The 27,929-nt window shown below is 57.6% G+C and overlaps 1 protein-coding gene across 2 annotated transcripts in view; it reads left to right on the top strand.

Annotated features, from left to right (window-relative positions):
• Nucleotides 1–17,399: 17,399 nt before the first annotated feature.
• PRKCD (protein kinase C delta) overlaps nt 17,400–27,929 on the top strand; it is a 29,492-nt gene continuing 18,962 nt past the window's right edge. The window contains exons 1-2 of one of the 2 annotated variants that reach the window (XM_068558167.1): nt 17,400–17,578; nt 21,292–21,405. The gene's annotated coding sequence lies outside the window, so the exon portion shown is untranslated. Of the gene's footprint in view, nt 17,579–17,801; nt 18,011–21,291; nt 21,406–27,929 lie in introns of those variants that run through there. The other variant, XM_068558166.1, reaches the window with a different exon arrangement.

Raw genomic sequence — 27,929 nt, 5'->3', positions numbered from 1 at the left:
GGCAGGCACTGCTGGAAACATTGCCTAAGGCATTTCTCTTCCTGTCTCCTTCCACCTTTCCCCCAGTGCCCCCAACAGGCTAAACCAAGCCACAGAAGTATGAGGAATGCAGCCTGAAGAGGTTGACCCCTCTGCTATAGACGAGGATCAGAGCAGGGGAAGGGTGAGGCATGATTTGCGGTAAGTAGGCCCAGGATAGGCACATTCTCCTCTGTCTACTGTGGCAAGGGGTCAGATTTGATGGTTCCTGAGGGTACTTGCTCTCTGAGAGTCTATGGGTCTGTGACTCTTAGAGGAGGGCGTGGATTTCCCTGGGTTCTGGTCGCAATTCTGATCCCGTGTGGCCTGTTGATTCCTACTCCCTCTGCCCTTAGTGTGGCCATCTGCTCAATGGAGAGGTTGGTCGAGCCGGTCCAGGTGGGCCCTGGAAGAAGACCCTGGGTATGTGGGCCGATTTCTCATCCACATCCAGGACATGATTCTCCAGAAGCTCCTTTCAGGAATCTGCTGACCTCACCATACCTCCCCATCCTCCTGTCTCAGGCTGGGGGCACCCAGCCCTGTGTCTGCTTTTCCCTGTAGTCCAGTCTTCATGAGACTGCCAGCCCATCAGCCATGGGTCTGGACCTCCCACCCCAGCTCCACTTTTGCTGGCTGAGGGCTCTTCCCCCTCAGAGCAGTAAGAGGCACCACCTGGCCCGGGCAGAGGTCCACTCAAGCCCTCCACCCCACCTCCCTCCCTCTACCTGGGGTTTTTCCTTTTTTCCTTTCCAGAAATGGACAGGAAACTGGGCCCGTTTTAGAGAGATTGTAAGAAAGATTTCTAAAAAGACTCTGAGAGAGGTGCTGAGCAGAGGGGACAGCAGGTCTCCTTCTGTGGGAGGCTGAGGTCAAGCCCTTCTAAGGTTTCCACAGGCTCTTGGCTCTCAACCCAAGCAAATTAAAAGGCACCCACTTCCCACATAAAACACTTATAAGAGTTGTCCTCTTCTATGAGGTGTGCTCCAGTTGACAGGTTGTCCTAATGTTACACTTCGCAGACATTTAATGTAACATGTATAGAGTTTCAAGCTTCCTGTCACTGAGCTGACACCTGTGCTATGTGATCTCAAACCACTCCTCAGAACACTGTACCACCATGAACCCCATTTTACAGGGGAGAAGACAAGATGAGAGAGGTCTGGCACCTCGTCTAAGACCATGCAGCCAGGGAGCACTGGGTCACCGTCTGGGTCTGCCTCTCCCCATAGCCTGGACCTTTGTCACCCTGGATTCCTGACTCTGCCCTGGGGACTCTGGGGTGGGGACTTCAGGTCTGCGGGGCTCACACCTCATTAGAAGAGCTTAGAGCTGCTGAATGGCCTGTCCTGATGGACCAGAGCCCTCCTCCTGGCCCAGTTAGGTGCTTGGCATCGGTGCCCTGGGACTCCTCCCAAGGGTGAGCTGCAGGGCACATGGTTTACCTGCCAGGAGCCCCAAGGTAGGAAAACAAACACCATAAATCATCAGGAAGCCTGTGTAAATATTTTATAGATGGGACAGTAAATAATGCAGCTCCCTGGACGTACCTGACCCAGTTCATCTGCCCCACATCCAGCACCCAGGCCAGTCTGTCTGGGCCACTCTCCTGCCTTGTATTTTTTAAACAGTGCTGAGGCCCAGTGCTGGGCCCTTTCATATGCACCATCTTCACTGCCTAGCCTTTGCTCATGTTGCTCCCTCTGCCTGGAACACCTTTCTCCCTAAGCCTGGCTAATTCATCCTCCTCCTTCAGGAGTCACCCCCTCCAGGAAGCCTTCTTTGATTTCCTGGGTGGAGTCAGGAGTTCTTCTGGCTCTCATAGTGCCTAGGCTTCCCCCATGTGGGCTCTGTTCACAGGATGTGGTCATTTCCTAGTGACTTGTCTGCTCTCTCTCTGTCAGCTCCAAGAGAGTGATCATATCCCTGGAACTGAGGGCAAATCTTGGCATATAGTAGGTGCTCAACAAATAATGTTAAAGGATGGCATAAGTTATCTTGTTTAACCTTTAAATAAGTCTGTGAAGCAGGTGTTATTGTGTTTCTTACTACAATTATCCTTATTTTATGGGCAAGAAAACTGAGGCTCAGTGGCAGTGCTGGGATTGACTTCCCACCTGTCTGATCCTGAGTTTAATGCTTTCTCAATCACCCATCCAGGAACATGTCTCTTTCTCCTACAGACCTCAAGCTCCCTGAATCAGGGACCCGCTGTTTCTGCTGGGGGGTCCTTGACCCTTGCCATAGGCTCTGGCACCCAGTGGATGCTAATCCACATGTGTGAATGGCTACCAAAGGCAAGGCAGCAGTCAGGATCTTATTGCCGACCTGGGAAGGAATGCACAGTGAGCACCTCGGGAGCAGGAGACAAGGTGAGGGGACTTATGACCCCCAGGCCCCAGAGCATCTCTGAGAAGATATGTGTCTGGGGAGGGTCTTGGGTCCCAGACGGAGGCAGCTTTGAAAGATGCTTGGATGCAGTGGCCCAGATGCCTTCCATTCAAAGGCACTGCATTACTTTGGGGCCAAGTCCCTAACCAGGCCATCAGAGCCTCGGAGGAACCTGAGACACAAAGACAGATGATCCTGTCTGCCCTCTCCCCATCCTGTGTCAGGTGCTGAGAACGAGGACAAAGAAATCAGGGCACAGGCAGTGTGAGGTGGGACAGGACAAGGACAGCTTTGCACAAGAAGCCCTGGCCTGACCCTGGCCTCGATCCTTGGCAGGAGGTGGGCTGCAGAAGAGATGGAGGGTAAATGGGTTTCAACTGATGTGTCACTTGCGGCTGGTTGCCAATGGCTCCCTGCAGCTCTGTAGAGAAGGATTCTGAGTTGTATCCCTCCGGGCTCAGTTAGAAGTGCTGTGATTGATTAGCAATATTGGCCACCAGCACAGAGAGGGGCACAGTAGCCTACTTCAGAATTTGTCAGCCCCTCCTTTCACCTCTCCTCAACCCCCAGCACAGAGTAGGGACCCAATAAATGTCTGTGGGTTCATTGTTGATTACTAACAAGGTCAGCGCAGAAGTCATTTGGAGTTAGTCATTCATGGAGATGGAGCTATGAACCCAGGGCCTCTTTACTATTGTATCTGCAAGAACCAGAAAGGGAAAAGGGAGAAGAGAATGGGAAAGAACAACAGACAGCAAATGAGAAGTTAGATGCCCATGAGAACTTCTGGACAGTGTGGACCGAGATCCTGAACCCAGGCACAGCTCTGCCCTCACTAGTCAGCAGGAACCAGGAGTTTTCCAAGGCAAATTCCAGAGATAAATCTTGGCAAGGACCCAGGAGGTGGAGGCTTGTGCTGCAGGAGACCGGACCCAAGCCTTCTATGCCTGGCAGACTCAGGCATCCCCACTGGGCCTGGGGCAGTGCAAGGGGCGCATAGGGGTCCCAGGTGCAGCTCCTGTGTGAGCCCCTGCCCTCACATAGCTTCCCAGGTTGTGGGGGAAGAAAACTGTGGGGTCCGGAACAGGTGGGGCCGGGCAGGATGCTCCCTCTGGTCTGGGAGGACCTGGGCAGGACCGAGAAGGCTGACAGTGGGGCAGCCAGACTGTGTGCGCCTACCCTTGTTCCCCCAGCCTCTCACTGCCCCTTGGACACCTACCCCGTGAGGCCACACAGAAAGGTCTGCACAGACCTTCACAGCTGGGGAACAAGCCTCTGGAAGGGGAGCTGTGTCCCTCCCCTGCTAGCTGCCAATACCTTCGCACCCATCGCTCGTCTGACTCCACACAGGCCAGTTTCCAGCTGTCCCCCCTACCCCCATCCCTGTTTCTGTGGCATTAGGGGTAGACTGGCCTAGTGGCTATGAACTCTGGCCTGGAATTCAGAGCAGTCTGGGATGTAAGGCTCAGTTTGGCCACGTCCTGTCTGTGTGAGGATCGGCGTGTCATTTAGCATCCCTGGGTCCATCCCAGTTTCCTCTCCTGTAAAATGGGGCTAATGATGGTCCCCACATTGTAAGGGCTTTGTGGAAAGATTGTGAGTTAATAAACATTGTATTAGTTCAGGCCCTGGTAGGTAGTGAGTACTTGATATGCAGGGGCTGGAATTATTGTTCTTATTATGATTCTAAGATTCTGAGACCAAGTTCATGTTCACCACATCCTCTGTAGAGCCCTGATTCCACCTGGACCCCCAGGGGACCTCTTCCAAGATTGGTAGGCATCAAGGCTGGTGGAGGGCCCTGGAGCTGGGGACTTGGAATGTTTTGAACCTGAAGGCCTGGGGCAGAGCAAAATGGGGTGGGCAGGGGTTCCCTGCAGCCCTGAGGCCCCTGGGCCTGCTGAGCTCTGGGCTATGAGCAGAGCCAGCCAGCCCAGGCCACCTATAATTACCTTCTGGCAGAGCTCTGTGGCACTGGGCGGGGGCAGCAATTGTGAAGTTTTATTCTGATGCCCAGTCAGTGCCTTTGGGCTTCCCCACACCGGCTGACCACTGCCAGACACAGATAAAGATTGAGTCCTTTGGGGAGGAGGCCCTTCCAAGGAAGCTGACCTCTGAGTGCAGGATCCAAGAGTTCAGGACCCCACAGTCTCCACGGACCCGCCTCTGCCCAGGCCCTGGGGGCAAAGGCTGCTCTGGGGACCCTTGGCAGCCAGGAGAGTTGATTGGAGAGTACTCCAGGGCCTCTTGGACACAGTGTGAGGCCAGAATGGGTAGGCTCCAGAGGACCCACAGTGGACTCTCCATCCTCGTCCTCCTCCCCACTGTCCCCTTCCCCTCCTCCCCTCAGGTGCCCAGGCCTTGGTCTTAGGAGGGCAGATGCTGGCATTGGGATGGCTGGGAATGAGGGTGCCTCAAGGGCAAACCCTGAGCCTGAGCCATCTCTGGAGGTCATGCACCCTTGCTGGCTGGAGCCTGGCCTTCCTCTCACCGCCGTGTGCACTTGCACCTTCCTGCTCTCCCACACTGCTGCCCACACTGCAGGCCTCTCACACACAAGAATTTATGCACAGACATGTCCTTGTACACTCAACCATGTCAGCAATTGCAGGGTGATGATGGAGGAAGTAATGGTGACTTCCCACCCCAAACTTCCCCATCTTAAAGCAGCAAGAAGTGGGGACTCGAGGGGTCAGCCTCCAGGTCAGGGAGAGGATCCTGTGTCTGAGTGCTTTGGGCAGCAGCACAGGCAGGTCTGCCCCGAGCTGTTTCATCGTGCATTGCTGCTCCTGATTCTTCTGGGCACATCCCCGCCTACTGCATCTTTCTCCCCAGGGCAGGGCTGGGATGTCTCTGGATCCGCAGAGGAGCTTCCAGGGCAGGGCCTGCTAGAGCTGCAGGAGGGTACAGGACAGGGAGCCCCAGAGGCTCAGGCCAATCCCAGCCAGCCTGACTTCCATGGGGAAGCAGCTCCCTGGTCCTTTGCCCGTGGAGGCCCAGGGCCCAGAGGGAGCCAACAAATGTGAGGTGAACAGATGCTGCTGAGCACTGCTTGGGCGTGGGGTGCCGCCCCGGGAAAGCCAGTCTTCACTAAGAGCCTACAGTATGCCTGACCCTCACAGGGTGGCGGCCATGTGTGTGGTGGCACGGGGAGTGATCTGGAGGAGAGGACATGGCCCTCAAGGGGGTGTGACCCTGCAGCTAGGGAAGGAACAAAGACATACACAGTTTAAGGCTCAATCCTACAGGCACCAGGAAGGTCACGTGCTAGAATGATGACACCAGAGAGCCCAGAGACCCATAGGTAAAGGTTCCAGAACCAACAGTAAACGAAAGGAAGAGGGTTCGAGGTGACTCAGGAACCCCCTACACACAGCCACACCCTCACCCATGAGTCTGTTGGTCGGAGACCCAGCAGCCCATCCTTCGGGGCTGCGCACTGAGCTCACAGAGCAAAGGTCAGAAGGGCAGAGATTAGAGAAATCTCCCTGGACCTACACCCATGTGTGCCCTTTCATGTCGGTAAACCTTGTGCTCAGGGAGCAGGCTGTAATCAGCCTCAGGCGCTGCCGGCGGGGGGTGGGGGGAGCTGGGCATGGGGGTGGGTGGGTGGAGGTCTCTGCATCAGCTGTGTCTCCACCCCTGCACTGCAGGTGCCATCAGCAGCATGTGGCAGGGCACTCTGATCCCTGCCCTAATGGACCCACAGACCCAGGCAGCATGAATGATAAAGGCCATGCTGCACTTATCCACTCATTTAAAGGGGCTTGTTGCAGCCAAGCCTGCCTCCAGGCCCTTGCCCTTTCCTCTGCCTAGAATGCCTGTCTTCCCAACCTTATCGCTTCCAGTTTCTGCCTGGAAAACCCCTTTCCCAAGGCTTCATTTCCCATTATCTTCAGCACAGGCCCAAATGCAGACCCAGGCCTTTGCATGGAATCCAAGGCCCCTGAGAATGTGAGTCCCCCACTGACCCCTGGGGTACCCTGTGTACCCCATGTTCCAGCCCCACAGGCTCACCTCGCTCTTCCTAGGATTGGTCTTGGATGTAGTCTTTGCTCCGGCTGTGAGTGCTTTCTCTGCCTCCTCACCACTGCCCGAGAAGGAATTCCTCCTTGTCTTTCTGGCCCAGGCCAGGGGCACCCTGTGGTGGAGCTGTCCTTGCTTCCTCAGCTCTAGTACAGGGTCTAGCACACAGTTGGTGTTTGCTAACTGATTGCAGGAGGGAAAGAACAATGAATTATGTTCTATTCTTGGCTCTGTTGGAGTCTGTGCTGGTTACCTGGGCAAGTCACTTTGCCCCTTGGGACCTTAGTCTCCCATCTATTTGATGGGGAGTTAGATGAGATGGTTTGCATTAAGCTTCTAAGAGCCTTAGGTTTTATGCAGAGGGCTTCAGGCCATGTAAGCTTCCCACCCCATCCTTAAATGCACCCTGATAATATCAAAATTAAATCATATAACAAAAATAGCAGTAATCTATTGGGAGGTCACTCTGATCTAGACACAGTGCTAGACCCTCCTCTGTCTACATTCCCTGAGCCTCTGAGGGGCTATAAACAACCCCATTCAGAGATAAGGGAGTTGAAGCCAGAGAGGGGAGGTGACTTGCCCAAGGTCACACAGCTGAGTGGCTGAACTCGCTGCAAGAAGCCCGCCCCCAATGGCCAGAGGTCTCCTGGTCTCAGGCTTGGGCCTCCTGAGCTCAGCCACTGCCCTTCAACACAACCTGTAAGGACAGGCCCTTTTCAGGAGGCTCAGGCTCAGGGGCCTGGGCTGCACTGTGGGCTGGGAACCCCGCAGGCAGGTGGAAGGGAAGAGGGGACCCTGGAGGGCAGTCACCCAGGCATGCGGCTGCTCCAGCCCAGCATCCCTGCCAGGCAGAGGAAAACAGATGCCCGGCCTCCCAAATCATGCTGGACTCCATCCCCTCCTCTGGTGGGGACACTGGCCAAAGTCCAGGCTGCCATCTGGGCCCGGCCTAAGCCAGGCAGAACATCTGCTCCGTTCCAGCTTCCTGAGGAATTGTCCTGACAATGCCCCTGTCAGAACCAACTGGAGGGCAGAGAGCCGGTCCCCACCACAGCATCCTGCCTTTGTCTAAGGAAGGGGCAGCGACTCTCTGCAGGACACGTGGACAAGCCAGGCCTTGGGCTCCTGCCTCATTCTCCTCCAACAACCTGTGTGGCCTTGGGCGGGGGTTTACCCGAGCCTCAGTTTCCTCCTCTGTGGGATGGGATCAGAATGCCTACTCTACCCAGGTGGAGGCAATTAGATGGCAATTGGGGGGCTCCTAGCCAAGGGGTAAATAGAAGAATGTATCTGGGTGGAACTGCGGGACCTGATGCCTGCAACCCTCAGAGTGGCCCACTCCTGTCCATGCTCCCAGCACGTCCTCATGCGGACTTGGGGAGGAGGGAGAGATGGGATAGGGAAGGCAGTGGCCTCCTCCTTACCCTCACTGGGTCAATTAATCCTCGTGGCCACGGAGAGCTAGGGATCTTATCATCCTTCATCGTGTTTCAGAGAAGCTGAGCTACCTGCCCGAGGTCACACAACCAGTGAGGGATGAGCTGGGAGGGGAACCCAGAGACCAGGTTTAACTACTAGGAGCCCCTGCCTCTGAAGCCACCAGGTCCTCCTCCGGAAAGGCTGGAGGCTGCGACCTCACACAGACCTGGGGGGCCGCCTCTTCCTGACCTGCCGAGTGGCCTTGGGTGGTGACCTCACCCCTCTGAGCCTCAGTTTCCTCACCTGTAAACTGAAGCTGCCCCAAGCACTAAACGAGATGCTGTTTTGAACTGCTCAGCCTGTCCTTGGCGGGGGCCAGTATCATCCTAGTGATAACTTAATACGTCCCATCCTGTCGCCTCTCTTGTATAGCTGGAGCTATCAAGGCCTGGAGGGGCAGAGGGGCCTCCTGGGATTCTGCAGCAAGTCAGAGGCACCGCAGGGTGAGCCTCCAGCTTCACAGTACTTGCCAGGCACCTCCTCAGGCATGCCCATGGGGAGCCTGTGTCTAGCTCCATTCTGCCACAATCCCCACCCCTGACACAAACTCGCTTACTTGTGTGCGCTCAGGCCCACCCCAGCCCAGAGGTTTGTCCTTCTCCAGAAGCTTCACTTCATGCCTACTTCCCATCAGACAAGACCCAGGATGCCAGACCCATCCTCAGCTGCTAGGGTTCCCTTTGAGCTGGGGCTCAGCTGAGAGGCCAAGCCCCCCAAGCCCTGGAAGCCCCGGGCAAATCTGGAGGATCAGTTGGTGGTACCAGCTCCCAGGGGAGGCCCTGTAGGGCAGGTGGGCCAGAGCTGCAGGAGTCATCCTGAGGAACGCCCCCCCCCTCCACCGGTTGTCCCCTTACTTCCTGCTGGTCACCCTGTTCTCTCTTCTTCAGACACCTGGGGGCTGAGGTAAAGCATTGGGCTGGGGCTTGGAAGCTGGGCAGGCCTGGGTGGGGAGGTGAAAGGACGATCCCCCAACCCCCCAGTGGTGGTGTTCCCCAGGGAGAGAGGGCACACTCTGCCCTGATGTCTGAGCTCTGCCTAACCTGGTACAGGGGCTAGGGGAGGCTTCCTGGAAGAGGTAGTAACTAAGCTAGAACCTATATGAAGGCTGAGAAGGAGTTAGCTAGGCATGGTGCACCTTGCAAAGGGAAGAGCATGGGCAAAGGCCTGGAGGTGAGAAACTGCAGGAGGTTGTCTGGTAGGAACTGAAAGAAATTTCTCTCACAGGAGCTGGGGCGCTTGGCAGGGGCCGGGGAGGCAGGGCTGAACCAGGCTGGGCCTGACAGTCATGTCGAGACTTTGTCCTTTATCCCGAGAGATCCATGGTCACTTCAGGGCTGGGACTGAGCAGTCCTGGACTCTTCAGGAGGGGTGTGTGGCTCCTGTGAGAAGAAAGAATTGTTGGGGGTGTGGAGCTGGGGTCCTGAGTTCAGAAGACTGCAGGTGGCCAGACAAGAGGCACTGGTGGGACAAAAGACTGCGGCGGCAGGGGGGACAAAAGAATGGAGAAGTCAGAATGGGGAGACTGAGGGACTTCCCTGGCCGTCCAGTGGTTAAGACTCTGTGCTTCCAGTACAGGGGGGGTGGGTTCGATCCCTGGTCAGGGAACTAAGATCCTGCATGCTGTGCAGCGCGGCCAAAAAAAAAAAAAAGGAATGGGGAGACTGAGGCACCAAGGGGACAAAGACCTGTACACGCTTCCATAGTGACCTGGGGCCTGGCTGGGGTGGCGACATTGCGGGGGGTGGAGGTTGAGCGGTGGGGAAAGGGCAGGAGGCTGCCCAGCGCAGGCCCACGTGGATCCACCCCAGGGGCTGGGAATCCTTTGTCCCCTCCCCGCCTCTCTCAAAGCAAAGCTTCTGCCTGAGGGAAGAAAAGTTCATTTCTCGTCCCCTGTGGCACAGCTATGCCATGCACCACACCCACCCCACAGAGGCTGCGGTTTGGCCACAGCCCGGCTTCTCAAGAGCCTGGTGGGCAGCGGAGGCTTCCTTGGAGTCTTCTCCTCTAGATTCCGGCGGCTTCATGTGGGTGGTGTGGAAGGAGAGGGCGTGAGGAGCAGGAGGGAAGACTGGGCATCACTGCCACCAGCTTGCCTCCATCCCCACCCCCCAGCCCCCCACACGTGCACACCAGCCGGCACCTAGGTGCACACGCAAGAACCCAAAGCCAGATTTCACAGAACACTCCCACCGCAACCCCTATTGCCCAGCACTAAAACCCACTCACACTTCCCCAAGTTCCCTCCTCATCCTTTCTGCTTTCCCTCCAGAGAGCTGCTCCCGAGGCAAAGAGTGGCCCCCACACAAGAAAGCTACCTTCCCACCCCAAAGGACAGACCAGCATGGTTGCTCAGCAGCACAGTAGAGCTAGAGCAGACATCAGCATGAACTTCCCAGGCTTCCAGGTTGTGAAACCTGAGGCCAAGTTGAAAGTCTAGTTCATCTTCTTTGCAAGGTTCCCAAATCTCCCTGTGATCCTAGGCCTGCAGCCTGAAGCTGAGGCCCCAGTTCCAGTGCCCACCTGGGGAAACTTGGTACAGCTGGATGCAGCTAGCCAGAGTCCTCACCCCACTGGCCTAGAGTGAGGGTGTAAAGGGTCCCACATGGGCCCCACCTGAGGGCTTAGATTATATATCCCTGCCTTTGACCCAAATGCCACCCCCATCCAGAAATTCCAGCCTTCTTCACTCTTCCCTCTATTGCCCTGGGATGACTGCCTGGTGCCCACAGGCCCTGAGGGGCTGGCCTGGGAACTGGCTGTGTTTCTGGCTCCAAGGGCTCACCATTCCTGCTGCCCAGGCCTGCCCAGCAGCCTGGCCACCTGCCTAGCCACTGTGGCCAAGATGGCCACAGTCCGTTCGTGCAGAATCCTGTGGGCAGAGGCAAGGCCCAGGCATGTGAAGGTGGTGGGGTGCGCAAGTAGCCTAAGGGTGAGACTCAGCTCCCTGGGGAGGCTCCTCACCTGGCAACCTCTGTCTCTGCCCATCACAGGCTGCTGGGCACTGAGGAGGAGGCGTACGTCTGCCAAGGGAGCTCGCAGCCTGGGGGAGATGGACATGAAGAGCCCAGCTGCCTGTTTCTAGTGCTGGGCATAGGGCTGGGCCCTCTGCAGCCAGCATTTCAATCCATCCTCAGAGCAGCCTCAAGGGCTGGGGATTTTACAGATGAGGAAACTGAGGCTCAGAGACGGCTGGCATTTGCTCAAGGTCACACAGTGAGTTAGTGTGGAAGATGCATGCTAGTTCTTCCTACTCTGGAGTGTCTGCACCATGTGGTTGGTGCCTCAGGAGAGGCCCTGGACAGAGGGGATGGGAGCGGGTTAGAACTGAGGGGAGGGCTCATAGGAAGCAGAGGACCTCTTTAGTTAGAGACAGGAATCTGGAAGTCTCCCTAGAGGAGGATCTTTTGCATGGGGCCTTGTTAGACGGCTAAGAGCTTGATGGAATGGCATCTTCAAGAGCAAAGCACAACCTGAGCACACCCAGGATGGAGGGTGCTGGCTGTGCAGGTACCTTGCTCAGGCTCTGCTGGTCCAACTGGCCCAACCACTTCTCTCTCCAGGCACTGCTCACTGCCCCTGCTCACAGCCCTGCCAAGAGTTGTTGGCAAACCCTGGGTGAAGGCTGGGTGAGGAACCTAGGATCCCTCATCCTGTCCTAGGGTAAAATGATTAAGGAGTCCTGAGCCCCAGACTGCTCTGTCACCTCCTCACAGTCACCTCCTCCAGAAACCCTGCCCAGATTGTGCCTTCCAATAGGACAATTTCTAAGATACAATAACAGTGTGGAGGGTAGGTTTGTCTGAGGAGATGAAATTATCCGTGCAATTATGAGAAATTTCTACTTTTCTATGTAAACTTGTCACTATTTTCCTTATTTGCTCTGTTTTTCATCAGAACAGCCAATGTGTGTCATTGCTTCATTACTTTTCTAGGTTTCTGTGGCTCTCCCTCCCCATCTCTCACCACCCCCGCCCCCCATCCAGCCCCCGTCCTCCCACCCAGGGGGCAGGCTTTGGTGCCTTGGACGACACTCTCGCCCAGGCTCCAGGTTGCGCCATCCATGAAACGGGCGTGCTCAAGTCTCCCTGACTCTCCTGGACGGAGCCAGCAGCGAAGGGCAAGAAGACACCGCCGAGCGCGGGGGCCCAGGAGGCGGCGCCACTCTCGCCTCCAGGTGGCGGCCCGACCCGGGAATAGAGCCGGGTCATTTATAGCCGGGCCCGAGTCACGTGGCGAGGCGGACGCCTCCGCCCGCCGTTGGGAAAGGCCTCCCCGGGGCTAGGCTGGGCTGGGCCCGGGGCGCGGGAGACGTGCCTGCGGGGGCGTGTGCGCCGCGGCCGCTGCTGGGGAGCGAGGCTGTCCGGGTGGGGATCCGGGTGTGCCTGGCGGTCCTTCCCCACCCTTTCCAACTCAGGGCCACCCCTACCCGCCGTTCCCCGTTTCCCACCGGCCAAGCTGGGCACGGTGAGCTGCCCGCTGCGGAGGGAGACTGAGGCAGGTGAGCAAGGGAGGGAGCTGGTGAGGCCGGCGGCCCTCCCCGCCCTGTGGGTGACAGAGCCCCTCCGACTCCGCAGGTGTCAGAGCCTAGTGTGAGACCTGGCAGATCTTAGCAGAGGGGGTGCTGCATGCAGGTGATGGGGGAGTAGGGGTGATGCTGGAGAGCTGGGGGGTCCCCTGGGTCTCTGTGCCAGGGGATAGCTGCTAGTCCGTGACTGCCCCTGACAGCACCAATGCCTATCCACGCCCCTTTGGTGGGCAGAGGAGTAGAGGAGCCCGAAGAGGGGACCCAGAAGAGCAGGGGCTGTGCGGTGGTCAGTGCAGGACTGGGGTAGTCCAGGGGCTGCCTGCTCTGTGAGAGCCTGGGGAAAACCCTGTGCCCTGAACTCCCAGAAAGCACCTTCCCCTTGTCTACCCCAGGTATTTCTCAAGTTTCACCCAAACATAGATGTGTTGAGGACAGAACTTGTGGACCATTAGCCGGCCTCACCAACTCTTTGGTAGTGAACACCAGCATGGATTGAGCTCTGCCCCTAGTGCCCCAGAATCTTGATCTCTTCCATCCTCTCAACCACCCACCAGGCCAATATTACTGTCCTCTTCTCCATTCCACAGATGAGGAAGGTGAGGCACAGTTAAGGCACAGGTCCAGGGTGGAGCCAGGATGTAAACTTGGCCTGTTCAGGCCCCTGACCGGGCACTTCCCTACCATTTGGTACTACCCCCAAGGCCACTTCCCTTATTTGTTGCCTACCCAGTGCCTGAGGCTGAAATCCCTGCCCATGGTCATCTTGGTGACCTGAGGCATGGCCGCAGGTTGGACCATGTTCCAAGTGCCCTTCTCACCTGCATGCACTACCCCCAACAGGACCCATCCAGGCTCTGCCATCCCCAGCAGTTGCCCAGGAGCACCATCCCTGCTGGCCTAGGCCTCCTGCTCTAGAAACACGAGCCCACTCTCCCTTGGTCAGGCCAGTGCTCTGGATGTGATGGGGATGGTGATGGCAGCCAAAGCTTCAGGGACAGGGATGGTGATACAGAGAAGCAGAAACAGAGAGGCAGCATAGGCAGAGAGGCCAGAACAAGGACCAACTCTTGGCAGGGATCAAGCGGGGGACCCCATCCTGCCCCCTCAGGTGGGCGAGCCCCAGAGATGGAGGGAGGTCCAGGTCTTTTCCAGGTTGCTTGGCTGAGTCCTGGCCTTCCTGTGGAGGGGTTTGAGGGCCCCCAGGGTTAATGGCCTCTGGGTGGGGTAGAAGCTATAGGGGTCAGGCTGGCCATCCTCTGGACTAACCCTCCAGGGAGCCTGCAGGGGGACAGCCCTGGGTGGATGCTGGGGGTAGGAGTCTGGAGACTGCTCAGTGCTGACTCTGATGGGCCTGTTTCCTTGGCTGCAAACCTGGATAGGGGAAAAGGGAAAGTACCACTTCTGGGTGGCCGCTATGGACCCAGCCCTGCTTGGGGATTTATGCCCCATATCATGAGAGGCTGACAAGGGCTCTTCTGAGGCTGACAGCCTGTGACTTGGCAAAGTGACCTTACCTGTGCCCCTGGCCAGTGTGAGCTGAGCCTCACCAGGTGTCCACCCTGGCTGAAACTGCACACACATCATCTCACCCAACACTTAACCACCAACATGGTTTGTCATCAGCCCATTTCACAGGTGAGAACTCAGGATCAGAGGGGTGTGGTCACCCGCCCAGGGTCATACGGTTAGCATGTGACACAGCCAAGCCTCGCTCCCAAGCCTCAGCAGGCCCTTCTAAGTTCAGTACCAGTCAGGTTGTGGAGGCACAGAAGCAAGCTCACCTGGACTGCGCCCTGGCCCACCCAGTGTGGCACCAAAGGGCAACTCCGACATGCAGAGTGGCTCCAGCCGAGCTTGGCCTGGATTCCCTGGGCCCCACACAAGCCTGTTCTCCCTGGGTCCCCTGATCCCAGGGCCTGTCTCTAGAGGGAAGCCCACCTGCATCCTTTCTCTGCATTGGCCACAGTGTGGCCTGCACAGCCTCAGCCCCTTGCCCTTCTCTGGGGACATCTCGCCTCCCCTTGGAATCTCCATAGGAGAAAGATTGGCTGAAGCTAGTGTGTGCTCACAGCCCCTGAGTTCATGAGTCTGTATAATCCTGAGGGCCAGGAAAGTGCTTCCTGGTGTCTAATTTAAATCCTTCTTGTTCCTGCAACACCAGTCCTGCTCTAAAGTACTGGTTCTCAACAAGGGGTGGTTTTGCCCCCTAGGGGACATTTGACTGTGTCTGGAGACATTTTTTTAAAATTTATTTTACTGAAGGATAGTTGATTTACAATGTTGTGTTAATTTTGACTGTACAGCAAAGTGATTCAGTTATATATATATTTTTATATTTATATATATACATTCTTTTTCATATTCTTTTCCATTATGGTTTATCACAGGATATTGAATATGGTTTCCTGTGCTATACAGTAGGACCTTGTTGTTTATCCATCCTATATATAATAGTTTGCATCTGCTAATCCCAAACTCCCAATCCATTCCTCCCCCACCTCCCTCCCCCTCGCCAACCACAAATCTGTTCTCTATGTCTGTGAGTCTGTTTCTCTTTTGTAGATAGGTTCATCTGTGCCATATTTTAGATTCCACATATAAGTGATATCTTATGGTATTTGTCTTTCTCTTTCTGACTTACTTAGTATGATCATCTCTACGTCCATCCATGTTGCTGCAAATGGCATGATTTCATTCTTTTTTATGGCTGAGTAATATTCCATTATATATATGTACCACTCTTCTTTATTCATTCATCTGTCGATGGACATTTAGGTTGTTTCCATGTCTTGGCTATTGTGAATAGTGCTGCTATGAACATAGGGGTGCATGTATCTTTTCGAATTATAGTTTTGTCTGGGTATATGCCCAGGAATGGGATTGCTGCCTCATATAGCAACTCTATTTTTAGTTTTTTTGAGGAACCTCCATACGGTTTTCCATAGTGGCTGCACCAATTTACATTTCCACCAACAGTGTAGGAGGGTTCCCTTTTTGGAGACACATTTTTATGTGTCACGACTTAAGGGAGGGGAGTGCTACTGGCATCCAGTGGGTGGAGGCCAGGGACGCTGCTAAACATCCTCCAATGCACAGAACAGCCCCCACAACAAAGAATCATCTGACCCAAGGGTCAGTAGTGCTGAGACTGAGAACCCCTGGACTTTGGAGCCAGGTGGACCTTGGTTTGAATCCCACCTCTGCCATTTACTAGCTGTGAATCCTTGGGCAAGTGGCTTCATCTCTCCTTGAGACTCAGTTTGCTCATCACCAAAAGTGGCCTTCACCTTAAAGTGCCTTGAGGACTGATCAGATTGCACACATCCAGTACCCAGCACAGGACCTGGCACTGGGGAAGCTCCATCAGTGATAGCGATTATTCTTCTTTTCCATTTTCCAAGGTGAACCTCAGCGTGTGGGAGCAAAGTTCTGGTGGCTGGTCCTGGAGCTCCCCAAGAGGCAGCCCTCCATTGCCCTCCCTCCAGTGATCCCTGGCACAGGCTGGGCCTATTGTTGATGTTGAGGGGGAGGCTAGGCTGGCCACTGTGGACCTGGAGGGAGGAGCCAGGAGGGAAACTTGATCCCAGGTGAGCAAAAGTCACCTGAAGCTCACCTTGCTCCCCTTTCCTCCAGCCCAGCCCCAGGGAAGCCATGGGGTGGGGGTGGGGATGAGGACACAAATCACACTAATGAATGGAGTCCCTTAGCTCAGGGACGTGCCATGGATTCACAGCTGGGCATCACGGAGGAGTGGCATTTGAATGGACACAACCAAGAGAGGTAGAGATTTGGGGCTGTGTGGGAAATGGCATTCAGTCCCAGGGAACAGTGTGTGCAAAAGACTGGTTGTGAGGAGTAGGGCATAAGCCCTATTTCCCAAATGATAGTCCAGTGTGACCTGAAGGTTCAGTTTGGTGGATAGAGCCTCCCCCAGTGGGGTAGGGGACAGGCACCAGTGCTGGGAACCTAGACATTAACCAGTTTTCAAACTAGGTCCTCCTTCTGGAATGTAGAGTAGCAGCCGCCCGGCCCGCGCCCCACCCCCGCCAGCCTCCCATTTGTGGGAAGAATCATTGTAGTTTTTCTCTTTCCAGTCCAGACCACCCCCCCACCCCACCCCCCCAGACACACACTTAAAACAGTTTCAGGATTCACATCTCTGCCAGGCTCTCCATCCCTGGAGGTCTCATTGGACACCCCTTCCTCCCACTCCCACAGCCCTGTAACCCACTTGGTGTGACCCCTTCTTCCCACCCATCTTCCCCAACCTAGGGTCCTCCCACCTGAACAACACGGCAGCACCTCTGCCCCATCCATTTCCCCCACAAGCCCACTCCACTCTAACAGCTGCAACCACCTGCTCCTTGAGAAGACTAATGTCCTGGCCATGGCCTGTGTTGGCTGTGGGCCCCTTGATCAGCTCAGGCTTCCTCAGGGATTGCCTCCCATTTTCATCCCTTAGGTCTCAGCTGGGAAGAGCTGTCCAGACTGTCCTCTAGGTGGTCCCCCAGGAGGTAGGCCTGGAACTGGAACCCTCTTCTTTTCCTCTGAAAAGTGACGTTTCTTTTCATTGGAGTCATTGGTTTGGTTTTCTGATCTTTGGGGGCAAGGGAATGGATTCCCTGGGCCTTACTCTTTCCCCAGACTTGAGGCCCAGAGGATACCCAGTGAATGAAATGAATGAATGAGTTATGCCAGACAACAAGTTCTAAGTCTGGAAAAGAAGATCAGGAGCCTCCCAGAGGCGATGGGGAACTCTGAAAAGCAGGGGCAGGAGGGAGGAATACTGGTGGATCGGGGTAGGGGCTGCTCCCAGAATCGCTTGACCAGCAGCGGTGGACCATCTAGAGCCTCCCGCCCTGGAGTCTTCCCACTCGTCTCCGGGGGCAGGGCCGGGACTAGCCGGCCTGGCGGCGGGCACCGAGCCCGGCCGCGTCCGCACTCCAGCCAACAGGAAGAGAAAGAGCGAGGGCCCGGCGACGCGGGCCAGCTGGCGGGCCGGGAGTCCCGGGCGCCGGCGCTGGGGAACCCCTCCGGCGCCTCTCCGGCTCGCTGTGCGGGGCGTGGGGCGGGGAGATCGCCCCCCACCCCCCGGCCTCAGCGTCCTCCGTAAAATGAGGCCCCTTCTGAGGGCTGGTACGTGCCCTAATGGCGGGCGGGGGCGAGGGGTGCCGGGGCGGGCGGAGAGGCCCAGACACTGAGTGGCCGGCCAGGGAAAGCCGAGCCGCTAGACCCCCGGGGGCCGCGGGTGGAGGCGGGCCCTCCTGGGGGCGGGCCCAGGGCGGGGCCGCGGCCCGGGCCGGCACCTGGGTGAGGTCGCGCCGCGCCGCCCCGCCCCCTCGCACTTCCGTGTGCCGCTGCGCGGGAGCTAGAGGCTGCGGACCCGGGATCACTTGAGCGACCCCCGGCGTTCGCCCGCCGCGCCGAGGCCCGGGTGGTACCTCACCGGCCGCCGGGCCCGTCCGGGTCGGGTGCGCACCGAACCCCCATCCGCGCGCGCGCCCGGGAGCCGCGCCGAGAGCCAGACTCTAGCCACCGCGACCCCTGGCGCCTGGCCCGCGCCCGGAGGTGAGTGAGGGCCGGGCCCGGACGTGGGATCGGGCTGCCCCGAGGGCACGCCACCCCTCCCTTTCCCTCCCCGCTCCGGTTCCCGTTTCCGAAACTGAGCCGCGGCCGGCGAAAGTCCCGCCGCGCTCCGAGACCCGCCGGTGCCTCCGTGCCGCCGTCCGTCTGTCTGGCCCTCTGTCCAGCGGTAGGGGCCGAGGGGCTCTTATCCGTCTGCTCCCGGCCCCTCTCTACCCGCGTGTGCCCCCAGCGCCTCCGAGGGTCCACCCTTCCCTTCCGAATTCCTGGGGCCCTCTGTCCGTCCATCCGTCCCCACCCCCTCAATGTTCCCCCGTCCGCCTCTTCCTAGTACCCATCCGGCTGCCCTTCGCCCCGCTTGCGCCCCATCACCCCACCCCCAGTCTACCTCCCGCCACCCCCTAGATCCTGTCCTCCGCGAGCGGCGCCCCCGGCCACGCTCGCCGACCCCTGCCTGTCCGCCGCCTCTTCTTTTCTACCGCGGGGCTGAGGCCAGGCCGCCCGCTGGGCCTCGCCTCCCGCCGCTGGGACTCTGCCCTGCCCAGCCGGCGCGGCGCCTCCTCCTCGCTTGTTCTCTTCTTTCAGTCTCTGTGTGTTTCTCCCTGTCTGTCTCCGGGCTGGGCGTGGCTCCAGTCTACACTATCCCCTGCCCTTCCCCTCCCACCCCTACGCCCCCCAGCCCCCTTTTCCAGTGGCCCCTTCCCAGTCCAGATGCCACCCCTTTGGGGGCCCAGCCGGGAGAGGGGAGGAGGCGGAGGAGGGAAGGGGTGAAGACGCAGGAGGTGGGCACCGGCAGAACAGCCGCACTTCCCCAACTCCTCCATTCGTCCTTGTCAGGGAGGGGAGAGCCCCACTGAGACCCCCACTAGAACCGGGTCAGAAGGATTTGGTGTGAGTGAGGCGACGTTCCTTTCTCCTCTGGCCCCTACCCTATGTGCGTGGACCCTGTCTTCTGCTGAGTTGTCCGTATCTGTCGTGTAGGTATGTTGTGTATCTGTGTCTCCTTGTGTGTTCTTTGTCACCGGGTCTGGGACTTGACCCTGTTTGTCCTTTTAAACATGTGTGACTTGCCTGTGTGTATGTGTATATATCTCTTTGAGTGTCCTGAGGCTCTGTGTGCCCTCTGCAGCTATGTGTGTACTATGTTCTTTGTCACCGGACTCCCCTCTGTGTGTTGGGACGTGTGTCCCCATGTGCCTGGAGGGTCCTGTGTTGTACACTGGGTATGTCTTGGTGGTCATGAGTACATACAGCCCGCAGTGTTAGTGTCAGCCCACCAGGCTCATGTGTGAGTGTGTCTGTATAAGTGTGTGTATGTGTGTGCACTTACATGTTCTTGTTCTCTGCCACTGAGCCGCTGTGACCAGGCTGACCTAGTCGCTGAGGGAGGGGACTGGTCCCTTGGGTTTCCTCGTTCCTGCCGTGGACTGAGCTGGGGTGTGGTGGGCAGGCTGATAGAAGGCAGTTGTGCGGGTATGTGTGTGTGTGATGTGGAGGTGTTTGGACAGCTGTACCTGGCTGGCTATAGGGTGGTATGAGGGATCTGGCGTGTGACAGGAGTTTGGCTGGGGGTGAGGCTGAGCGTATGACTGGTGGGAGACTCACAGTCTGACTGTATGAAACTGTGAGGATGTGTGCTTGGGGAGTCATTGTGATTGTGGGGAACTGAGAGTGCTTGGGCGTGGGTGTCAGTAGCAGGAGGGGATGCCACAAGGTGTGTGTTGCCTCTGCCCTGGGGTGGCAGTGCGGGGAGGGAAGGTGAGAGCCCTGGTGTGTGTGTGTGTGTGTATGGGTATGCATGTGGCAGGCCGTGAGAGTGTGGATGTGCACGTGACACACTCAGGCCCAGCCCTGGCTCCTGGGGAGACGGGGAAGGCCTCCATCTCTCACCTTCCTCCACTCTCCCAAGTTCACAGACACCTGAGGTCACAGTGTTGTGACTAAGACCGAGGGCTCTGGACCCAGGAAAGATTTGGGCTCAAATACGTGCTGTGCCTTTTAAGAGCAAGAGCTGGGAACTAGGCCTCTCTAAGGCAGTTTCCTTATTTGCAGGGTGGAGAAAGTTGTGAGGACCAGAAGTCCTGTGTCAGAGGTCCTTTAGCACAGCCTTGGTCCATAGTGAAAGCTCAGCACATGCTAAGTCTTGTTTGGTGAGCACTCACCTCCCCCAAACTGTATGGTCCCCGTTCTCCTGGGAGCTGGAGCTAATAAAAGCCCAGATAGTCCCAACCCAATTTCCTGCCTGTGATGTATCTTTTGCCCCCTCCCATCCCCTTGACCAGACTGCTTGTGGAGGGAAGATGGCTGACAGAGACCCCACCTACATCCAGCCCTGTTGAACCCACATGATACCCCCTACCAGTCTCAGCAGCAGTGATGGGGAGAGAGTGGTGGGGGTGATTTGAAGCTGTGACCGCAGGCCACTGACACCATTTAGCAGGCACAGCTAATTGGAGTTTAAAATTAGAAATAACTTAAAGCACAGACAAAAAGATAAAGCTCGAGGATGCCTCAGCCCCGAGGGAGTGGTGATGGGGGTCTTCAGCTGGAGGAGCGGCTCACATCTGGGGAGGAGAAACTTTTGTGGAGGCCTGGCCTGCAGAGAAAGTGCTCCGGCCTTTCAGCCAGGAGACTCAGGTCACCTTGTTGCCTTTGCTGTTCCTTCCTTCTAGGATCTCTCTGGGCCTCCATTTTTTCAGCTGTATAATGGGCACCACAGCAATGTGAGAATCACCTGAACTAGAAGGTGCAAAACAAAGAATAAAAAAGTGTCACTATTCATTTGGCACTCCCAGTGTGAGTTCAGCACAGCAGCTGGCACACCACATCATTGGAGCCTCAGTACCATCTGGGGAGATGTAGTCTCCCCACTTTAAAGATGAGACAAGCTGAGGCTTAGAGGAATTGCCCCAGGCCACAAAGCGGTGGTACCTGATTGCACCCGAGGTCTCCAAGCCCACAGGGCAGGCTCTTGAAGACAGGAGGATGAGGGACAGCTTTCTTGTTGTATCTGTAGTCTGGGAATGCTCCAAGGGCTGAGACATAGTGTTCCGACCCCAATCATAGAGTGGACACATAGCCAGTGCCCTGGAAAAGTCAAGCCCAATACCTCATTTCATAGAAGAGAAAGCCAGGTCCACAGAGGCCAAGGTCTGAGAACCAGACGAGGCTGAGCCGGGCCTGTGTCAGCCATGCTGGGGCTGACTGATGGGAAGAGCCTGTTTGGTGGCGCCTCCCAGCTCATCTGTTTTCTCTTGTTCCTGCAGGTCTGCCAGGAACTGGCCCAGGTGAGGGCAGTGGGCCTACTTCTGGTGGTGGTTGTGTGGCGGTGGTGGCAGCAGGAGCCAGGACTACAGACAAAGGGGAGCCGGGATCCCCAGGTAAGATGGGGTTCTCTTAGGCAGATGGACAGTGTACAGGGATGACCATCCTCTTTGGGCTCCTCCCCTTCTGCCCTGGGACTGGAGTGGGGGGACACACAGAGTCCTTGGTCTGGGTATGGGGCTAGGCACCCAGAGCAGGTAGCGGTTGGCCCTGCCCCCTGAGAGCTCCCTGCCTAGAACTGGCTTCTGGCCCAGGGAAGGCTTTGGCCTTGGAGCTCAGAGGCCTGGGGCCCTCCAGTGGTTTGGTGCCAAGAGGAGGTGGTGTCTGAGCCAGGGTGAGAGTGGATGTATCAGCTTTTCCTTGGCCCCTTTCTCTGCCTCAGGCTGTCCTCGTCATCAGGAAGGGAAACTGAGGTTTGCCCTGGGCCCTGTAGGGGTTGGACACTGAGCTGGAATGGAGCGAGGTCTCCCAGCTCCTGGCACAAGCGCTCTTCCACGCCCCAGTTCCCCCATTTCTACAGCCTCCCTGGGGCCAGAGGAGAGGCTCTAAATCCCCAGCCCCAGCCCCCAGATTCAGGGTGAGCTGGGAGTCTCTAAGGACTACTGGGAAAGGCTGCACTCTCTCAGGCCCCTTCTAAAGCTAAAACTTCCCTCCTTTGGGGCCAGGCTTGCCTCCTTCAGCCCGCATTACAGGGGTAAGTGTGAGTTACCCATTGAGTGTCCGAAGTCCAGTGAACAGGATTCTGTGGGGCACTGGAGGGTGCTCAGGGTGGCCAAGGTGTTCTTCCCCCAGGAGTCCTCCCAGATGAACCCCTCACTCCCACCCCTACTGGCTGCCAGGCACCTACAGGTCTCAGGGGTGAATAGATGGTGGGGGCCGGGCTCCCCCTTGAGGGGAGGGCAAGAGGTCAGGGCTTTCACTTCCTGGAGGGGCTGAACAAGGGCAGGGTCTACGCTGAGTCTTCTGTTTATTCAGCCTCCCTGCAAACCTGGTGGGGAGGAGGTGATGTGTCCTTGGCTGGCTGGGGGACTCTGCTGTGTGAGATCAGGGCGCCATTCCCGCCCACCACTGAGCCTCATTCCCTAAGTTCAGCTAATTAGCCTTAAAGCCAGCCCACTTTCTACTCTCAAACTTCACCTACCTCGCTGGCATAGACATATAAACACACACAGGGAGACAAGCTGAGCCGCATTCGGCACCCATACCCGCAGACCCACGAGTGCCTGCACACGCAGCACACATGCACACACACGTACACAGGTGTTCACATGCACTCACCCGCAGGCACGCTCAAACACGCACACAGACGCTCACCCAGTCATCCGTGCACTCAGACGCCTGCCCACACATACCACACTGTGCCCATTCTGGGTCAGGAAGGGGGGGGCGGTCCTTGGTCCGGGTCACAGCTCAGCCTGCATCTGGCACTGAGGGTGAGGTTTGAGGTGTGGCCGTGTGACCACAGGCACTCCAGGGGACAGGGCCACAGTGGGAGGTGAGCTCTTTCCAGGCATTCACCAGCTATCCTGCCCGCCTGGGCTAGGCCCCCAGGCTGACCAGGGCTTGGCACTGGGGGGAGGGGGGATAAATGTAGGGGAGGGGCCATGTCAGCTGTGCTGGCACCGTTTGTGGCTGCTGCCACAGAGGAGGAAGTGGGCTGCCTGTGGTCACGGGGCCAAGGTGCTCACAGGTGGGTGAGGGATCCTGTCAGCTCCTCTGTTCCCTGCAGTGTCCATGCCTGGTGCACGTGGAGTTGCTGGGCCCTGGGGACTGGGAGGCAGGCAGCGGACTTCTCCTGGGGCGGTCTGTGCACTTTCCAAGGCCTGGGCCCAAGGAGAGACCGTCGGAGGTGTTTCCGGAGGCTCACTTCCTCTGGGCTGCCCAGGAAGTGGTTTTAGAGTGGGACTGACCAGCTCTCCATCTGTGGCTTGCTCCACCCCAGCCTTGCCTCCGAGAGCGGTGTCTGGCCAGTGGATTAGGTCGACCGGCCAGGCTTTCCATGGCCAGGGCTGGCCAGGCCTGGACAGAAACTCAAGGAGTGGGCTGGGGGTGCAGAGGCCACGGAGTCTCCTGCAGCCTCCATGACCCCAGCTCCTCGTTTCCTCCAAGCTGTAAGCTGAGGCTCAGAGCATTAGCTCAGGCAGGGATGGCCCCTTGTGTGTGAGTGACATCAGCTGGGCTGCATCTCTGGGATTAGGCAGCTCTAAGCGGCTGTATGAATGGGCCTGGGCAAGTGGCTTTGACACCCAGTGCCTCAGTGTCTCCCTCTGACACCTGAGACCATGACAGCATCCACCTTTACCAGGTTGTGCTGGAAACAACAGATGATGTATGCAGAGTAGCCAGGACCGTGCCTGGCACGCTGTTCGTGTGTAAGAAGTAGAAACTAGCTGTAAAAAGCACTCAGCACCCGGTTCATGGTAACTGTTCGAAGAACAGCAGGTGGTACTGATGATGGGATTATTATTGTCTGATGGCCTGGGCACGGGCCCAGTGTCACAGGGCCAAGTGGCTGCGGCTGAGAAGCCGGGTCTCGATTCTGCCTCCAGCGGCAATGCTGCAGGGTGGGGATGGTTCTGTTGTTTCAATAGGTTCTGCGTTCTCCAAGGAGAAGAACTCCAGGGTGGAACAGCTGTGCCCACTCAGCTCTTCTCCCCCTCACTCTCTTTCAAAGGGAGAAAAATAGATCTCCTGACAAACGGATGCAGGGAAGGGAAAGGCAGGCCGCAGCTGCCTGCTGCCCTCTCTGGCCTCCTCAAAGCCCCTCCCCTGCCCTGGCCCCTTGCGGGACATGGGGCTTGGAAAAGCTGAGGCTGGCGGTGAGGGGGTAGCTGGTGAACCCTCCCGCCAGCCTGCCTGCCCTTCGGACCCTTGGAGTTGGCCTTTGGGCTGGGCAAGGGGGCGGACGTGTGGGGCTGATGGAGGCTGGAGGAGTGGGGAGAGCTGGAAATCCCCTTACACACATCCATACATACATCCTTGCCATGTGGCAGCTGGTGGCAGGGACCTGCCTGTCCCAGGGACACACAGAAGGTCAGCCCAGTGAGGGTTGGGCTGAGCTTTGGCTTTCGCTATCCAGGGCCAAGGGGCTGGGGTTCTCGGGTGTTGAATGGTAATGCTGGTGGTGTAGTAGGCAGGGGCCAGGAGCCTGGAGGGCTGGAGATGGGCAGGGGCCTCGGCTGGGAGTGTGAGGGAGGGCATCGAAGGTTTAGGAGCAAGACCTCTGCAGGCGTCGGACAGATCTGGCTTCAAATCCTTGCTTGATACTTACTGGCTGTGTACTCAGGCCAGGGACTGGACTGCTTTGAGCCTCAGTCACCTCACCTGTGAAATGGGCAGATCAGGGAGTGTCCATCTGAGACCTGAATGATGAGAAAGAGCCAGTGTGTGTTTTGGGAGGAGCAGGAAGACGGAACAGCGAGCTCAGAGACTCCTGAGCAGAAAGGAACGTGGCTGTTTAGGGAACCAGAAGTGGTTGCTGGGGTTGGGGCCCAGGAGCAGGGCGGGGTATGGCCTGGAGGCCGGGGAGAGGGGTCTGGGCTCATAAGAAGGGAAATGGGAAACACTGGGGACTTGAGCAGGGGGTGACAAGATTTGCTTTACTGTCTTAAAAGACCTGCCTAGTCCCTGGGGCAGAGGGACCGTGGGGGCCAGAGGAGAGGATGGAGGGTAGTGAGCAGGCTGGAGCAGGCCTGCAGAAGGCGATGGTGTCTGGATGGGGTGGTGATGGAGAGAAGAGAGGACTTTGGGATGGACAGGAGGCAGAAGTGATAGCCTTGCTGTGCTGGGAAGAAGGGGAAGGTGGAAACGACCGCCAGGTGTCTGGCCCGAGTGCTGGCGCTGCTAGGAGACCAGGGGCACTTCGTGGAGAACATCAGTAGGCCTCATTTGGATGTGTTTGAGCACCTCCAGAGCTTGGCGAGGTTGGGGATCCTGGAGTTCGGGAGGCTCTGGGCTGAAAGTGAAACCTGAGAGTCGAGAGGTAGCACGTAAAGCCCAGACTAGGGAGGAGAGGGTTCAGCAGGCCTTTGGTGGGGAAGTTCGAGAGGCCCTGGGTACAGGGCTGGGGTGGCTGTCCCTTGAAGGTCCCTGCCAGGGTGCCCAGGAGGGCAGGCTTGTGGTGGCTGAGCCGCTGTTTTCACAACAGCCCCGGAAGCTTTGGATTATGTCTATGGCTGTGTTGGGTAAACAGGCACAGTGGAGTAGCCAGTCGCCTAGGCCTGAGGCTGGAGCAGGTGTCCGCTTGCTGTGGGCTGGGGCTGGGAGGAGGTAGGAGGAGAACTGCAGGGTCGTTCAGTATCAGAGCTGGAGGAAGCTGAGAGGTCTCCATTGTCAACGTAGGGAGACTGAGGTCCTGAGAGAGACGGTAGCTGGCCGGGGGTCTGCCAGTGGACTCAGCTGTCTTTGCCTAGCCTGGTCTCTTTCCAGAGCAGCAGACCAGAGCAGGGTACCACAGGGCTGGGTGGCTTGAGAGAGCCCCTTTACCCACTGATCCAAGGAAGTTTGGAGGCCCCTATGGCTATCAGACAGCTGGAAATGGGCGGTGGGGCAGGTGGGGAGAGGGCCCAGCGTGAGGATGACAGCGCTGATAAGGATGACGGTACAGCTCCTACACTCAGCACCACCTCCTGAGCAGGGCAAGATCATCCCTTTCACAGATGATGCCAGAGGGCCTTGGCCAAGCTCGCAGGGCACCCAGGGTAGACCCCATCTGAACAGACCTGTCCAGCCCACAGCCAGCCCCTGCTCTCCAGTTCCTGTGTTCACTGCCCGCCGTGGGATGGCACACCATGGTCCTGTCTCTCTCCAGCTTTCTCCTGATCCCTAAAGTGGGGAGGCATCATCTAGGCCCTACTCACCTTGTGGGGATGGATGGCAAAAGCCTTAGATGGCCATCTCACCGTCTCTCAAACACAAAGGCTGTTGTCGACAGTCAGGAAAATCACAGGGACTCTAGAAGGAGGTGCACAGAGAGGGGCTGAGGAGTGGACTGCGGGCCCACCTCTGTGGGGGCTGGTGGAGGAGCCGTGCCCTCTGTCAAGCACGTGCCCTGTCCCGCAGGAGGCCAGACGGGCAGTTCTGGGGCTAGAACCGGAGAGTCCCTCTCTGCCACCCTGGGGTCTGCCCCGTTGGCTTTGTGGCTTTGGGTGAATTACCCGCCCTCTCTTTGTCAGGTTCTGCCCAGTGAGTCTGGAGCTCCGTGGAGGTCCTGTGTGGGGTGCCTGCATGGCTGCTCTACCTGCACAGGTGCACCCGCCCCTCCTCCTGTGCGCCAGGCCTGTGACTGCACCTGTGGCCCCCAGCCTCGTCCCCAACCTCCACTGACTTCCCCTCAGGCAGTGGGAGGCCACACAGCGATGAGCCTGACCGGCCCACTCCTTCCCTTGTACACTTTGGACTTCGCCCCAGGCCAGGAGGGACTTTCTCCACCTCCCTCAGTGGGCAGGCCCAGCCTGCCTGATGTCCTGCTGCCCTTCCCTCCCCTGTCCCCAGTTGTCGTGCCCCACCGGCTGCAGGAGAAAAAGCTACGTTTGGACTTTCCGGTGGCAGACCGTAGTCAGGCACGTGTGGGTCCTTCCAGGCTTGTGAGTTGATCTCTGCCAGCCTGGAGTGTCTATGTGCCTGTGTGCTCTCAGCTCCCTGTGTGCACACAGATCTCTCTGTGCTGGTGAATGCGTGAGGGTATGAATGTCCTGTGTGATCTGCGTGGGCTTGGATGTCTGTCAACATGTGAGAGCCGGGGAGCAGGGGTGTCTTTCTCGGTGTGTACGTTACTGAGTTGTCATAGGATTGTGTATGTGCCTATGGTTACAGCTGTGTGTGTATGTCCAACTGCAATCAGGGTTCCCCACGTGTAACTGTGTTTGGTTCGGTGGGTGTGCCCGTGTGGGCACACACGTGTGGTTATTCTGGGAAAGGCCCTGACATACCCCCCACCCTGGCTTCTCACAGAGGCCTCTTGTCCTCAGTCTTGCCATGAAGGGGCTTTTGTTCCCCTCTCAGGGGTACCTGGAGCCCTCCCTCTGGCTGAGCCCAGGGCTTCCCCAGTCCTAGGGCCAGCTGAGTGGCTCAGGCCTGTGCCTGCTGTGGACTGTGCCCCACACAGGTCCTACACCCAACACGGGCTGGCAGGGGTGAGTGTGAGCCAGTGACAGCCAGGGTCCCAAGACCTGTCCCCCTTACCCTTCCAGACCCTCTGGCCAGGTGGGCCCGTGGCACCCTGGGCATCTCTCAGATTGAAGCCCTTCCTAAGGCAAACCGCCCCCCCCCCCCACCGCCCCTGCTGACAGGCCCCTCCGGCCCCCATTCTACCCCAGGCCTTCTCGCTGCCTGAGCAGCGGTCATCTTCTCTGTAATTACACACTTACGTGGCTGTCCCCTTTGGGGCTGTGAGTTCCATGGGCCTGGTGTGTCTTGTCACTGTGATGCCCGCTGGCTGGGGGTGACCTGGGACCAGGCTCGGCCTTCGAGACCTACAGTCCCCACCCTGTCATGTGCAGAATCTTGTCGCCACAGGCATGGGTTTTCCTGAGGGAAAAGCCAGGTGTTTCACTGGTTCTGAGGGAAGGACAGTTGCAGA

This window comes from Eschrichtius robustus, chromosome 12 (assembly GCF_028021215.1).
Source record: "Eschrichtius robustus isolate mEscRob2 chromosome 12, mEscRob2.pri, whole genome shotgun sequence".
NCBI lineage: Eukaryota > Metazoa > Chordata > Mammalia > Artiodactyla > Eschrichtiidae > Eschrichtius > Eschrichtius robustus.
This window is presented reverse-complemented; position numbering and strand designations above follow the sequence as displayed.